Here is a 16597-nt window from a genome sequence, read left to right on the forward strand (position 1 = left end):
CCTTGGTATACCTAACTTTTGTCTTTCCGAAGATCCCCTCCATGCTGGGACACATAGCATATTGACACATGTCCTAAAAACACGGTGAGATGACTAGAATGGGAAAGATGAATATAACTTGCAGATATTTACTATTTCTTGGGATGGTCATAAGTCTAAATGTCCTTAAGACCTGCCATGTCCTAAATGTAATCCTTTACTTAGGGAAATTTGGAAGAATGTTAGTCAGGTGGCAGGAGTAGCCATTATTCTAACATACAGAGAAATCTTAGAGCTCAGCTAAAATAAATTTGTTTTACCTTTGTTATGGATGTAACTTTTACCATTAAATATAAATGTTACTCATTGTTATGACTTCTAAGTAATTTGAAAGTTAACACTGCTGAAGAATTACCTGATATTATCAAGGCTTTTAATTCCATGGGCTGTGTGGAATTTTGACAATAGATGGCTGAGGAGAGGATACATCTTTTCACTGGCTACCCATGCTCTGTTATAGACGATAGGCCCCGCTGCGTATGTGATTGTGTAGTTAAGGGTGTCCTTACTGAGGAGACTCTTAGGAACCCAGCCACCTTCACAGTCACAGCCCGGGTGCCATTCAGCGACTCATGTCAGCCCAGCGCACTGTGTTCTGGAACCTACCGCACAGCAGGCACCATCTACTTCAGTCAGTGTCCCCTTCTTATTGGACACTGTAATTATCCAAGAAATAGGTCTGTTAGGCCTGAGAAGCCATTACAGGGTGAAACTAAGGTCCATTGTAGTGAGGGATGCTGTTGTTGGTCTGCATTTTTTGTCCAAAGTGAGCTGTCAGCATTACAGAAGCCGTAATGGCCTCGGGCATGTCAGGGGATGAAAGAAGATCGCAGAGCTGCAGGAAATGTGTTTGGTTTCTGGTCAAACACTTTTCTTTAAGCCCTTTTCTGGGATGCTCCCAAGTTTGACTGCAGAGAGCACTGCAGTCACCTGCCTGTCATCGTCCCTCACGTGAATGGGAGCAGGGGGCAGGCTGGCAGGCATGTACGTGCGCTCGTCGGTAGATGGCCTGCAGTGGGATCCCCTCTGGCCCTCCTCCTACCATCTTCGCAGCTCAGAGCTGTCCCCATGCTGGGCAGACAGGGAGGTAACGTGAGCCGTGGAGGCGCACAGGGGGATTTCATTATCCTCTGTCCAACATGGCAGCTCTGCTTAGTTTCCAGGGTATTTGAAATAGCAATGGCCAGCTTTTCATATTGATGATCTCAGATGCATTTTGGCTGCACACAGGCCTCAGCCGGCCACCCTACAGGGCCCTCCAAGAAGGGAGTGGTCCTCTAATTGGGGGCACCATGTACATCAGAATCACCTGGAGTCACCTTTAAATTGTAGCACTTACCTCCTTCCTGTGTCCTGTGAAATATGCACTCCTTCCTTGAGAAGCACGGATAGACACTCCAGGTTTTCATGGGGACAAAAAGTAAAAAAGTAAAATAATGTCATCATGAATAACTAGTAGGGTGTCAACCCTACTTTTACGCTTTAAGATACAGAACTTCTCTCTTTCACAACTCCTGCTCTTTGTTTCAGAGTTCAGGCGACTCTCATTCGAGCAATACTCTCCTTATGGGCCTCAAAATTACTTTAAAAATATTTGCATTGTTTTTTTTTTAATGAGATTTTAATGTTATTACTGACAACATATAATGATGCCAGGAAAAAATAAGCTTTGTAAGATTTTAGTCTTGTTTCCCACCAAAGGGTTTCTTTCCCATTTTTGTTGACAGCATGTCATTCTTTATGCATCTTCACTTGTATAGGTTCATGGGGGAGCCTGGGAACCCTATGGGTTCATATATCCATGGGGACGGGCCTCCCTGCGACCACACTGACCAGATCTGGAGGCCTGCTTTTTCCCACAGCGCTTCTCCCACCTCATCTGCTGCTGCCACCACAGCCCTTTCTCATTGGGCGTCAGCTTCTGGATCATGTTGGGTGTATCCTCACCTGGGAGAGCCAGCCTGTGATGACCGTCTCCTCTTTGCTGGGAGGCGTTTATAGGATTCGCTAACCTGTCCTACCAATGAGGCATGGAAGGAGTAATTAGAATAGATATGAGCGCTATCCTATAAACATTCAATCTCCCACAGAATGCATTTGCTTTTGCCTTGGCATTCCACCCTGTGACATACACATGACATTTGCCAAGTCCTTGCAGTTTTTCAGAGTAATTGCCAAGCTTCCTTTCATTTAGTCTTGTATTTAAATTCATTTCTTTGAACACACTATTATTCAGGTAGAAGGAATAGTACCCACCACCCAGCTTAAAGAACTATTAACTCACAGACAATCTGTTTTATCTATATGCTACCCACTTCTTCCCTATCAGATTATTTTGACACCAATCCCCAATGGTAATTTTATCATCTTATCCAAAATATTTCAGTATGTACCTTTAAAAGTAAGACTCCCTTTTATAGCCATGATGACAATATCATTATAATACTCCAAAATTGAACTATAATTTTTGTGGATGTTAAATATCCAATCAGGGCCACCTGGGTGGCTCAGTCAGTTAAGCATCTGCCTTCGGCTCAGGTCATGATCTCGGGGTCCTGGGATTGAGCCCTACGTCCGGCTCCCTGCTGAGCGGGGGGAGTCTGCTTCTCCCTCTGCCCTTTGCCCCTGCCCTTGCTGTGCTCTCTCTCGCCATCCTCTGTCTCTCAAATAAATAAATAAATCTTAAAAAAAAAAATTAAATATCCAATCAGTGTTCAGATGTCCCTAATTGGATCAAGTCTAGAGAGTTTATGTGTTTTTACAGGTTGTTTAAACCAGAATTCAGATAAGGTCCACACTGTCAATAAGTAGTCATTATGACTCTTAAATCTCTTTAAATCTATAGGTTCCCTTCCACGTGTTTGTCTATCTCTGTCTCTATTTTTTTTCCTCTCTCTGATTATAATTTGTTGAAGAAACTATTTGGTTTTTGTCCTGTAGAGTTTCTAACAGCTAAATTTAGGTGATTAAATCCCCATGGTAATATTTAACATGTTTCTCTGTTGTACTTTCTGTAACTTGGTAGTTAGATAGATTCTGATTCAATCTGATTCAAGTTCTAGGTTTTTTTTGTTGTTGTTCTTTTTTTTGTGAAAATGCTCCATAGGTGGTAGTACATATGTTTATTAAGAAGCACAGAAAATCTTCGGTTATCTCTCTCTTTTGGATATTCCCGTTCATTCAGAGTATTTCCTAGATTCATTATTTCATAATTTGGAATTGCAAAATGATTATTTTCGAATTGTATCATTCTTTATTTGGTAGCTAGAAAAAGTCCCTCAACACTCATTTGATAATCCTGAGATGCAGCTTGCCAGGGAAGGATAGTTGCCATCTTCAAATAAAGAGGTAGTTACCCAGCATCCTCCATAGGTGACCAGTGAGATTTGTTTGTGGGGAGTGTTTGGAGGGGAAAGAAGAGGAGTATATATCACTTTCAATTTATGGGACTAAACAAATTGGACACATTTTAATCACTTGCAGTTATTATTATTGACATTCAAATTGTCCCCATCTTTAGCCTCTTCATACTGGCACTTGAGTCCTTCTGACATGACCTGCATAGTCCTTAACACTTCCCTGATTTCTGGCATGACACGACTTCCCAGGTTCATTTTGTACATTTCCTGCCCTGATCTGCGATCAGCCGTTTCTTCAAAAAGCCCTGGTTTCTTTCAGTGGGAAATCACATTTGGAAACCTCCCAGTGGAAGCATTTGCTACTGGGTTGGTCACTATTTCTGGGCCTTTCTGGTGGACAGAACTAGGAAATACATGCACATTTATTTATCATATATTTAACAGGTAAAATATATCATGAGTGCATGCTGACACTTCTAATTAAAATTCAGTATGCAAGGTTTTGGTTTAGCCCTTGATCTTGCAGCTCCTTTTTCCTATACTAAAAATCTTGGTGACCAGTGATACGGCACAGTAATTCATTTGCTTTGTCCCCAGTACATACAAAATAATCTCAGAATTACAGTAGCAGTGCTACCATATGGTCACTGAAAATAATTTAAGATTTTTGCAATTATTTTGGGGGCCTATAGGGTATATCCACTAGAGATATTAAATTTATATTAAAATTACTGTGTTATAAAGTCATCTAAAATAATTCTCTTTGTGGTCATGCCACTATGTCAGTATCCAGTTGGATTCATTTACTCAATTTTGCTTTCATTGTTTGGTGATTACCTTTAAAGATTTTTTTGTTTTATAACTATGTAAAATATAGACATGATTCCAAAATCAAATCTACAAAAGAGCTTTATTTCGAGAAATCCAGCTTCTATTCCTGTCCCCTCTAGTTCTATTGGTGATCTCTTTTCCCCTTTAGTTTTTTGGGTAAGGCTTCTAATTTTAAATAATGAAAAATAAGTAAATACATATTATGTTATATTATATCATATCATATTATATTATATTATATATAACTTCTATTTTGTACCCTCCTCAATATTCTTGAATAATTGGTAGCATACTATATGCTGTACATACTTTCTTTCTTTACCTTGCCTTTTTGTACTTAACACTTCTCTAGAGCTAGCTATCTAGAAGGATATTATGTATTCCTCTTTCTAGCTGCATCGTACTCATTAGAATAGATGTACTGTAGTTTATTTATTCAACCACTTCTCTCTTGATGAACCATTTGGGTTGCTTTCAGTCTTCTGCTCCAACAAATTGTGCTATTGCCTTGTGCATAAGTCTTTTCCTATTTTTCCTACTATATCTTTGGGATAGATTCCTAGAAAGGGCATTACATGGTCAGAAGGTAAATGCATGTGTAATTTTGCTAGATGTTGCCAAATTCACCTCCATAGGGATTATACCATTTTGAAATTCTCCCTGGCAATATAGGATAATGACTTACCGCATAGCCTTGCCAGTGGAGCATATTGTCAAACTTCTGGATTTTTGCCTGTTTGATAGGTGAGAAATCATATCTCAGTGCAGCTTTAACTGCATTTCTCTTATGAGAGAAATTGAGCATCTTTTCATATGTTTAAGAACCATTTGCATTTTTTTCTTTTTTAAATAGCTCTTCTTATGAGTCTTGTAGATGAATAGAGAAGATGCTTTTAGTAAGACTTGGGGGAGCAGTAAATGCTTTACACTGATATTAGAGTGTAGTATTTAGCATTACATGAGTCTGATTCCCCTTCTTAAGGTCTCCTGGTTCTTCTGGAAAACATAAGCTCTCATGTGCCCCTCTCCATCCTTGTCCTTGACTCTACTGCAGCTTAAGAGATAGTAAGCTGGAGCATGGAGCTCTAGGCTCAAAATTCAAGTTTCCTTAACCCTTTTAAAGACCAAGAAGCTTCCATTAGCACCTTTATGCCTTTAAGGGTTACCTCTCTGTCTGCCAGGATGGATCCACAAAGACTCGTGGCTTTTTTGGTCTAGTTTCTTGTTAGTAATCGATGCAGGGCAACCAAAATGGCAGCACAAGGAGAGCAATTCTGCTGCTGACACTCTGGGAACCCTCCCTGCGGCTGCCCCCATGGACTGCACTATCTGACGGAAACACTGGAGCCTGTGTTCATCTGCCACCAGAAGCAGATAGAAAAGAAATGTCTCTTTTCTTCCTCCCATCTTCCAGTCTCTCACAAGTTTCTTCTACTGGCAGAACTTGACCAAAAACCAAGCTGGCAAGCTTGGGAGATGTGGTTTTGGGGAGCTTTAGCCTCCGAGATACAATGCAGAACAAAGGAGGGAACGGAGCTGAAAGCAGACACACAGACTGATGCAGAGACAGAAAGAATGAAAGGGGCTCCAGACAGCAGGGAACTTCCCCTCTGGCTCAGAGTCACTGGGGAAGCACATCGGCCAGACACAGAAATTCGTGTAGTGGAGAACAGCCGACCAAAGGCACATGCAGAGTGGAGAGGGGTAATATTTAGTTGGGCTGTGAAGGAACGAACATATTTCTTGCCTAGTCAGATAAGGCTTCATGAAGAATGGTATTTTGAGCTGGGCCTTGAAGAATTCAGTAAACTATACAGAGCATTACAAAAGTGCCAATTTACATAAGAACAAAAATGGCAGATACTTTGTCCCCTCAGAAGAGCTGGAAGCAGGAAATGGAAATCGGTGGTCTGGAGTTGCTACTGTCATCTAAAAGTATTTTGAAATTGTAGCAGTGTGTTTAGAATTCGGTAAAGTTCCCAGGGAAATAAACGGTTAGAAATCTGTGCTGTGAAGGGCTTTTGGCATCCACTGAACTAAGGATATGACTTCTGTGCTTTGCAACTGTGTTTAAAAAAATAAGTGTCCTCTGGAGCAAAAACAGAGATTTGGGGGTAGGAGGGGCAGTTCACTAGGGGATGAAGGTGTTAGAATGTGGCAGAGAAATAAACTTGCTGGAGTGGCAGAGGGGCCCTAAAGACCTTAATGCAGATGGTTTCCTAAAATGACACTATTGAGTCTGGACTAGTCTAGACCAAGAGGCTATGCTTTTCCCAGCCTATTTCTCTAACCAGATATTAAGGCTGGTTCTAATTGTCAGTGAAGCTTAACTTCTTTATCTACTGTAAATTACTTGGCATTAAGCAGACATTTATTAAGAGGCTGCCAAGTGTATCTTAGGCATTGGGGATTGAAAGATACAGAGGTGTAGTTTCTGCCTTGGAGGATCGTATGAGCTAATGGAGGAGAAAGACACTTAAATAGAAGGTGACAACACAGTAAAACAGGTCATCTGTTGGGAGACTGCAGCAGATGCTATAGGAACACTGGAACGGGGGCACCTAACCTGAGTTCGGGATGGTGTCGGGAAAGACCCCCAGTGGAGGCGATGAATGGGCCAGTCCTTGAGCAAAGGCAGAAGGTGGAGGGTCAGGGGAGAATCATAGAAAGTGGTCAGCGTGTGCGAAGGCTTGTTTATCTCTGACCGACTCCAAAGCCAGTGCCCATTCCAGTGGACTACCTTGCATCTGGTAGGGGGGCTGGAGTAAGAGTGAAATTAGCTGTGGTCTCTCCCTCTTCCTGAGGAGAAGGTTAAGCACTATCTTCTTACAGAATCTTAGAGTTTTGCAAAAATTCAGATAAAGTAAATGTCCCACAGTAACACATACAGACTGTTAGTTTGTTTGCCTCCTATCCTAGGGAGCCTGTTTTCGCCAACAGGAATGGGCTCCAGTTCTTATGTTGGGGGCAGGGGCAGGGGCAGGGGTTGATTAGAGAGCAACTTGCTCATTATCGTTTAGGATTCTCAGTCTACTATGTGGTCCTTTGTGTACATTTACGTTTCATTTTCCTTTATACCTTTTTATCCCCCCTGGTGGTGTTATTTTTGTTCTCGTTGTTTTGTTTGAGAATAAAAACACCCTAAAAAGATTTTATTGCTCTAATTCTATGGAATTTACTTCTACATTTTACAGGATTGACTTTTTTGGATCCTATTTATGTATCCCCTTGTTATAACAGCAATAGAGTGGGGTGTGTGTGTGGGGGGGGGGTCCAGGTAAATGGAAATTTGCACAACTTGTTTTTAAATGGGACATCATGGCGCATATATCCAACATTATGCAACAATATGACTTTCTCACAAACCATGGTTCTGCCTCAGACCGGCATTATGAATAGCCATGTTGTAAATAGGCAAGATGTTTCTCCAGCACGGACTATGAAGGATGTTCCAGTGGCTAAAGGGATATAAAGTCTAATTTTGTTAGTCTAGTCCCTAACTTCATACCCAAGCCTCCATGCCAAAACCTGGTAGGTAATTTTTTAATTTAGTGTTTTAAATAGAAAATATAAATATATATTCTTATTTCCCCCCTTTTTATTAAAAATCATAGCACATATTCACACATTTTCTTTCAATTAGCATTTCTTAGCAATCTTCCCTTTCCAGTACACATAGAGCTTTCTCATACTTTTTATTTTTACGTTTGTGCAGTATTCCATTGAATAGAGGTGCTGTAATTTATTTAAACAGTTACCTTTGATGGACATTAGATGTTTCCAGTCGTTTACTATCAATAACAATTCTGTAATGACCCATATATACATAGTGAGGTTTAATCAGACGTGATTCCAATAAAGCCTAAAACAAAAACCAGAAAATACCCATCATAATTCCCAGGGCCAGCTATATAATTTGCAGGGCAGAATGCAAAATGAAAACGTGGAACTCCATGTTCGAAGAACAGGCAGAATGCCATTAAAGGTATTTTTTTTTCTTTTCTCTTTCTATACATTACTCAGTGTTCATCACGTTAAGTGTACTCTTAATCCCCTTTAGTTCATTCACCCCTCCATCCTCCTCCCCTCTGGCAACTTCCAGCTTTGTTCTATGTATAAGTCTATTTTTTGTACCCTTTTTTCCTTCATTTGTTTTGTTTCTTAAATTCTACATATGAATGAAATCATATAGTATTTGTCTGTCTTTTTGACTTAACATTATACCCTCTAGGTTCATCCATGTTGTTGCAAATGGCAAGATCTCATTCTTTTTGTGGCTGAGTAGTATTCCATTGTATATATGCCACATCTTCTTTATTCATTCATCTGTCGATAGATACTTGGGTTGTTTCCATATCTTGGCTATTGCAAATAATGTTGCAATGAACATAGGGGTGCATATGTTTTTTCAAATTAGTGTTTTCATTTTCTTTGGGTAAATACCCACCAGTGGAATTACTGGATCCTAGGGTAGTTCTATTTTTAATTTTTTGAGGAACCCCCATACTGTTTTCCACAGTGGCTGCACCAGCTTGCATTCCCACCAACAGCAAAGAGTTCCTTTTTCTCCACATCCTCACCAACACTTGTTGTTTCTTATCTTTTTGATTCTAGCCATTCTGACAGGTGTGAGAAGATATCACACTGTGGTTTTCATTTGCATTGCCCTGATAATTAGTGATATGGAACATCTTTTCTTATGTCCATGGCCATTTGCATGTCTTCCTGAAAGGCACTTAAAAAAAAGTTTTTCCTTTCTTTTGCAGTCTTTCTACTTGGCATGTGTTTTTGTTGTTGTTTTAACAACAGATTTTTTTTTTTTGAAAGGAATGGATTTTGAGGAGAAAAAACATGGGGCAGTGGTATGGAATAGAAATAAATACAGCTGTAAGCTGTTCTGCTAATTGTTTTATAACCATAACAAATTCATTCGGAGCCACAATAAAGATTCAAAGATTGAGGTGTTCCCTGAGGCACTGCTGAAGATTTCAGTCTCTGGTATTTAGAATGTAGGCTGTAGTCTTTGTTTTTGGGTGGATCACTGGTGTGTGACACAGGCTCCCAGATCTGAACAGAGGAGTGGCCACTTGGCCCAGCAGAAGTAGCTGAAGCATTTGGTTTCCTGCATCACAGAACGACCCAGGTTCCTCTCCGCCGTGCAGTACCAGGTAGGGTAGTACTTTTTTCTTTTCTTTTTTTTTAGATTTTACTTATTTGTCTGAGACAGAGTGAGAGGGAGCACGAGCGGGGTGGGGGAGGGGGAGAATCACAAGCAGACTCCACACCAAGCCGGGAGCCCGACACAGGGTTCGATCCCAGGCCCCAGAGATCCTGACCTGAGCCAATACCAAGAGTCTGATGCCCAACGACTGCGCCACTCAGTTGCCCTGGGTTGTGCTTCTCATCACACTCCTTCTTCATATGGGCCGCAGTGGCCTTCTCTATGTTAAATTTCTCCAACGCCTGAGAGTCACAGTCTCCACTGAGTCCTGTTGCATCTCCTCCAACATATTTGGAACCGCGGCCTTTCAGGATCATGGTCTTCCGGTGGCCCAGGGTTACCAAGGAGCAGGGGGAGACAGACCATAGCAGTCTTCTGGGGGAGGGGCTGGTGATGCTCAGACCCAGAGGTCTGTCTAAGCCATGGCACATCTAAGGTGACATGGTGTTTTTATTGGCTGTTTAATGTCATTCTAAGTAAAGAAAAATCAAACTTTTAAATTCTTAGCACGAATTTTATCATTCATCTTTATGTTGTGTAATGGTGGTTTTAAATACAAATATAAGAACACTTATCTTATATGTAGAATCACCAAAATTACACAGTTCACATTTGGTAGCTCATACACGTGTATGGATTTAGTTCTTACCAGAACAGGGGAAATTCTGCCCAAAACTAAAATATTTTTATTTCACTTCTTAATCCACACACATTCTACAAAAACGCTCTACCCTTGGCTTACTCTGTAAACTTCCTTACTAAGGAAGGACTGAGGGGGAAAGGAACTACGGGTTCTTTTTATGTTATTATTATCAGCATAAATTCCGGGCTATAGGATAGAGTTCCTTGGTCATTAGTGCTTCTTGGAACACTGTTGCCTTCTTTCTACACAGGAGGCAAGTTCTGGTTGGAAGGGGAGGTGTGGCTTCTCCAGGCTGTCAGCAGCCTTGGTGACTCAGTCATACTCATGGCACCTTTACCTTGTCCTTGCTTTGAGTCTCATTCAACAACCATCCATTGTGGATCCACTGGAATTCCGCACTCACAGGCCAGCAGGGAATTGTGGACAAACACGTTGCATATCTCCTGCGTTCACAGGCTTGCTCCATTGTCCCATCAGACTTTACTTAAAAACATAAGTTCAGGGGCACCTGGGTGGCTCAGTCAGTTAAGTGTCTGCCTTCGGCCCAGGTCATGGCCCTGGGGTCCTGGGATCCAGTCCCACGTCAGGCTCCCTGCTGAGTGAGGAGTCTGCTTCTCCTCCCTCTGCCCCTTTTCCCCGCTTGTGTTCTCTCTCTTGCTCACTCTCTCTCTCAAATAAATAAATAAAATATTTTTTTTTAAGTTTAAAAAAATGAGTTCAGAGATAAGATTATTAAGAATTTTAAGACCAAGACAACCCAGGGCAACTGAGTGGCGCAGTCGTTGGGCATCAGACTCTTGGTCTTAAAATTAACTGTCTTAACTTAAAACAGTTAAACTAAGTGCAGGTCCCTTCTGAGTGTAGGACCTGTCTGAAAGCACAGGTTGCATTCCCATGAAGGTGGCCCTGATTACCACTGCTATTTTGCATTGCTGTGGACGCTCTGGTGAGGGGCAGAGGGTAAGAAGAAGAAAATAGGTGTGATAAATACTGAGGAAAAGGAACCAAATATCATTATTTGCAGATGTGATATGATAAGATACCCAAGGAAGTGAAATGAAAAATTACTAGAACTGATAAGAACTGTGAGGAATGTAGCTGGATACAGTAATATATACAAATCAGATGTTCTCAAAAAAAAACCCAATAACCCAAATATAAGAACACTTATCTTATATGTAGAATCACCAGTTAGAAAGTATAATGGAGGGAAAATTCCATTCATAATTTCAATAAAAACTGCCAACACCTAGTAACAATCTATGAGCCATACTTCTCCCTTAAATTAGTCCATCCCTAGCCATATGACCAAGGATCACCCATCTCTGAACCCTTCTTGCACCATTAGAGATGGGATAAGGGTCAGGAATGAAGGTGGGAGGCAGAAGGATGATGTGCGCTCATAAAGTGTGGATTATAAGGTGAGCGTGCCAGGGAGATCTGCCAGAATTTTTAAACTTTTTTTTTTCCCATCACAAACAACAAATACCTACTAAGGAATAAAGTTAATAAATCTACAGGTTCTAATTGAAGAAACTATAAATCTTTAAGAAACACTAGAAAGACAGTTCTGGATGGAAAACTTTAATAGTAAAGATATTGGTTCTTTCCATCTTAATCTATCAGTTTAATGCAGGACTACTCAGAATCCCAATTGTGCTTCAAAAAAAAGACAACTTTGAGTTTAAAAAAATTTCCAAGAGAATAAATAGATGGAAATCCCTCCCCGCCCCCCGCCAAAGATGAAAAAAAAAAATGAAATGAGAGGTCTAGTATTACCAGGTATTAAAATCTGTACTACATACTGAAGTAGTATGGCATTAAATGTAAGAATAAACTGGTAGATAAATTAAGCAAACTCTGAATTAGATCTTAGCGTATATAAGACTAATGCAGGATAAAAATGCCATTTCCCGTCGGTTGAGAAAGAAGGTAATATAGCAAATGCTGCAACAGTTGGCAATTGAAAACACTGACCTGAGATTTTTTCCGCATACAATATACCAAAATAGTTTCCTAGTAAGAGTCAGATTTTACAAATTATTACTCCAAAAGAACTGTAGAGAACTGTTAATAAGTATTCATCTGAGCTCAAGGTGAGGAGCTACTTCCTCAGGGTAAAAGCAAAGGCAGAAACCATAAATAGAGTTCAAAGGTGTTTGACAAACTGGGAAAAAATAATTGCAACATTCATGACGATGAGTAATTGTCTTTAATATTGTAGGAAGTGCTTTCATTACATAAGAAAAAATATGAATTCCCAACAGGTAATGTGCACGAACAGCAATTTATTAAAAAGGCAAGAAAAAAACATAGTTGTCAATAAACTTGAAAGAGCATACCCTTACTGATAAGCAAAGAGGTGCAAATTAAAACAAGACACCATTTTTTGGCCTCTTTTATTGGCAACTATTTTTAATTTAAAATTTTTCATTTACATGATGATACAACAATCATTTCTCAGCAAAAACACAAAAATCTATATGGTGAGATAAAATATGTCCGTTTTAACGTGCATTAGCCTAGTTATTGCTAAACTTGAGTATCTCTTTATGTTTATTGGCCATTTCTACTTTTTTTATGAGTTATATCTTCGTATTCTTTTTCAGCTTTTTTGATTGCTTGTGGTTTTTATTATTGATTTGTAGATTATGGATATTCATCCTTTGTCTTTTATACATGTTGCAAATATCTTCTCCCACCCTGTGACTTTTTAACTTTATGATGTTCTTATTGTGAGAAGTTTTTTATTTTTATTTATTTTTTTTTAAGATTTTGTTTATTTATTTGACAGCAAGAGAGGGAACACAAGCAGGGGGAGGGGCAGAGGGAGAAGCAGGCTTCCTGCAGAGCACGGAGCCCAATGCGGGGCTCTATCCCAGTACCCTGGGACCATGACCTGAGCCGAAGGCAGACGCTTAACCGACTGAGCCTCCCAGGCGCCCCTGATTTTGATTTAGTCATACCTCTCAGTCATTTCTTTTCTTGCTTCTGGATTTTGTGACTTGCTTCATAACCCCCTCCTCAGCCCAAAGTACAAAAACACACCTCCATGGTTGTCAGTGTCTGCGTGCCGTTTTCTTACTGTTGTGTGCGTGTTTTCACTATTTAGCTCTTTAATCCATTTATTTATTTTTATTTATTTATTTTTTAAATTTTGGTCTGAGGGACCACATATTTTATTTCTAAAATATGTGACCAATTGTTCTGAAATCTTTTATTGATTATTTCATGCTTTCCCTCATTGACTTTAAAGTAGCAGGTATCACGGATCTCCCTGTCTGGTCCAGATTCTGTGACACATCATTTAAATAACTGCAGCTTTATAATCTATTTTGCTGCCTAGTATTGCAAATCCGAATTCGCAGCCATTCTTTTTCTAAATTTTCTAGGCTATTCTTTCAGATTTTCTTTGCCAATGAACTTGAAAATCAGCTTGTCAAGGTTCATTTTAAATTCCTGTTGGCAAAGATGTTTTAAGTGAAAATACTTAGTATGGGTGAGGCCGTCACAAAATGGGCAGTTTCACATACTGCTGAGAAATGTATAAGTTTTCTAGGAGGCAGTTTGGCAATAAATGAAGCATCTTAAAAATACCCTTTGATCTACTACTTCTACCTTTAGTAATTTATCCTAAGGAAATATCAGGTACAGCATTTCTTTTACATGAATGTACAATGCAGTGTTATTCATGATAACCAAAAAAGGGGAAGGACTATGAATGTCCAACAATAGGGGCATAGTGAAATAAATTCTGGCACATTCACACATCAAAATTTCTATGTAACCATTTATAACATAGAGAAGTGCTCATAATGTAATGTAAAATAGAAGTAGGATACCATCTTTATAACCAGATTGATGCCAATATTTTAAAATTAAAGATAATATCTGTATTTTTGTATGTGCATGTATTAATTTGCTAGGGCTGCCATTAAAAACAAAACACAGAGAAGCTTAGAGAAGCTTAAATAACAGAAATTTATTTTCTCAGAGTTGTAGAGGTTGGAAATCCAAGATCAAGGTGTTGGCAGGGTAGGTTTCCCCTGAGGCCTCTCTTTGGCCTGCAGGTACTTGTCTTCTCATTGTGTCCTCAAATAGCTTTTTCAACCTGCACTCGCATCCCCAGTGTCTCCTCCCCTTCCTATAAGGACATTGGTCCTATTGGCTTAGGGCCCCATCCTTATGACCTCATTTAAACTTAATTATCTCTTTAAAGTCCTTATCTCCAAATTTAGTCATATCCTAAGTTATTGGGGGTTACCTCTTCAACATATGAACTTGGGGGGGAGACACACAATTTAGTCTATAACAGTTCATTAAAAGATAGTAAGGAAGAACATCAAAATGTTGGCAGAGGGGTGCCTGGGTGGCTCAGTCGGTTAAGTGTCTGCCTTCGGCTCGGGTCATGGTCCCAGGGTCCTGGGATCGAGCCCCGCATTGGGCTCCCTGCTCGGCGGGATGCCTGCTTCTCCCTCTCCCACTGCCCCTGCTTGTGTTCCCTCTCTCTCTATGTCTCTCTCTCTGTCAAATAAATAAAATCTTTAAAAAAAAATGTTAACAGTTTTTCTGAATGCTGAGGTTATAGGTAATTTTAATTTTTTTTAATTTTCTGCATTTACATATTTTGTTCAGCGAATATGTGTTACTCTTATAATCAGAAAAAGAATTAATGTTTCTTTTTCCAAGAAAGCTATTTCCACATTGCCTATCCTGAGTGAAAGACAAGGCAGAGTGGGCAGGGCCAGCACGAGTGCCCTCTGGGCACTGCAGCACCCCACATGCTCCCAAATAGAGCCCATGAAATTAAGGTAAATCCGTGTTTCTGGGTTAAGTGGGGGAATTTCTTGATGAAGTATAGTGATTGACCTGATGATTCTGTTGAGTAATTCAAGAGTCCTTGAGAATCTAGATGAAAGATACCAAATAAAAAAAGAGTATGTACTATATGATTCCACTTATAAACAATTCTAGATCATGCAAAGTCACATATAGTAACGGAAAGCGATTCACAGTTCTCTGGGGCTGGGGGAGGAATTACAGAGGGGCATGAGGAAACTTTAGAGGATGATGGAAAGGTTTGTTATCCCGATTATGCTAATAGTTTCATGGATGTGTACATATGTTCAGCTCATCAAATTGTACATTCCAAATATGTGAAATTTATTGTGTGTCAATTATATCTCAAAGAAGATGTTTGAAAATGAGAAGAGGGAACTGGGAGGAAAGATTCCAATAGCCTTTGGGGCCTTTCAGTATTCCTTATTTATTAAAATAGCAACACGAGGACTGTGCTTTTGTGAATCAAATGAAATCGTTGGGATTGGAGGCTGGAGGAGCAGGCTGCTGTGTAAGATGTTTTGGGAGGAGGCCTCTAAACCTGACGGCCTTTTCCTGCCTCATAATCCAGTGTAACAGGGCTTGGGCGTGTCACTGATTTGAGTAAAATTAAGAGATTGTATGATAGCGGGTGCCTGGTAGGTGAGCCAGTCCAGGATGCAGCGATCTTTTTGAATTTATTGGCTCGTTAATACTGTGAAGATGGGTATGTTTCTTTTATAGCTGCATTCGATACTTATCTTTTTAAAGACAGGAACTGGTACTGTGCTACAGGAGAGAAATGTACTTGAAATCACAACATTACCTGTGGTAAAATTATCATAAAAACCACCTCGTACTGAAGCAGGGGATTACTTCAATTCTGCCCTTGTAATGACAGGAAATGGTCGTTGGTGAAGTTGTTTTCCATGAAGCTGTGATGAAATCAACTAAAATGGCAATAAAGTGGAGTGTAGAACTGAGGGACTCAAGTGAGATGTAACAAGTGCAGAAGGTGTTAGATGTTCCAATTAGAGCCTTCAGGAAATGATTCTGTAAAATATTAAATATGAATTGATGGAGTTCTGAGTTTGGAACCGTCGGCACCGCAGGCAGCTCCCGTGGCTGTGGGAGGTGGACCCTGCGCCCGGCCCTGACCCCGCACCACCATTCTACTAACAGCCGGAGAAGCGGGATGACAGAGAAACGGTCTTTGGTGGCAAACGACAGTTTAGGAAAGGGCTTAGAGCCCCATTTCCTTCCTTCTTGCCCAGCGCCAAGGAACCAGTTGACCCGGGAGCATTATCATACTTGTTTCCAGTGATCCTTTGATGAATGTTCCGTACTTACTGGTTATAAAAAATTGGAAGCACACCCCAGTAAAACCTCAGTGAGCTGTGGAAGCACACTAAAATATATATCATCAGACGTATTTTTATATGAGAGAAAGAACTTCTATCGATCCTGGGCTCCAAATGTCACATGCATTCCCTTCTTGCCGCCGCTGCTGCCCTCGTGCAAGCCACCAGTGTCTCTCCTGCACCGCTGGTGTGCCTGTCCTCTCAGCAGGGTCCCGCACCCCCTCCAGTCCTTCCCATTGTTCTCCACACTCCTATGGAACGCTGCTTTGCTCAGAACCACTCAGAGCCTTTCCATTGCTCTTAAGAGAAAATTCGCAGTCTTCAC

General features: G+C 40.3%; 1 protein-coding gene across 5 annotated transcripts in view; it reads left to right on the forward strand.

Annotated features, from left to right (window-relative positions):
- The window catches only part of BTBD9 (BTB domain containing 9), a 432378-nt gene that overhangs the window by 285284 nt on the left and 130497 nt on the right, over positions 1 to 16597 (forward strand). The window lies entirely within an intron of this gene.

Source organism: Eumetopias jubatus, unplaced genomic scaffold (assembly GCF_037043125.1).
Source record: "Eumetopias jubatus isolate StellerSeaLion01/CBP00866 unplaced genomic scaffold, mEumJub1_p1.0 scaffold_6, whole genome shotgun sequence".
NCBI lineage: Eukaryota > Metazoa > Chordata > Mammalia > Carnivora > Otariidae > Eumetopias > Eumetopias jubatus.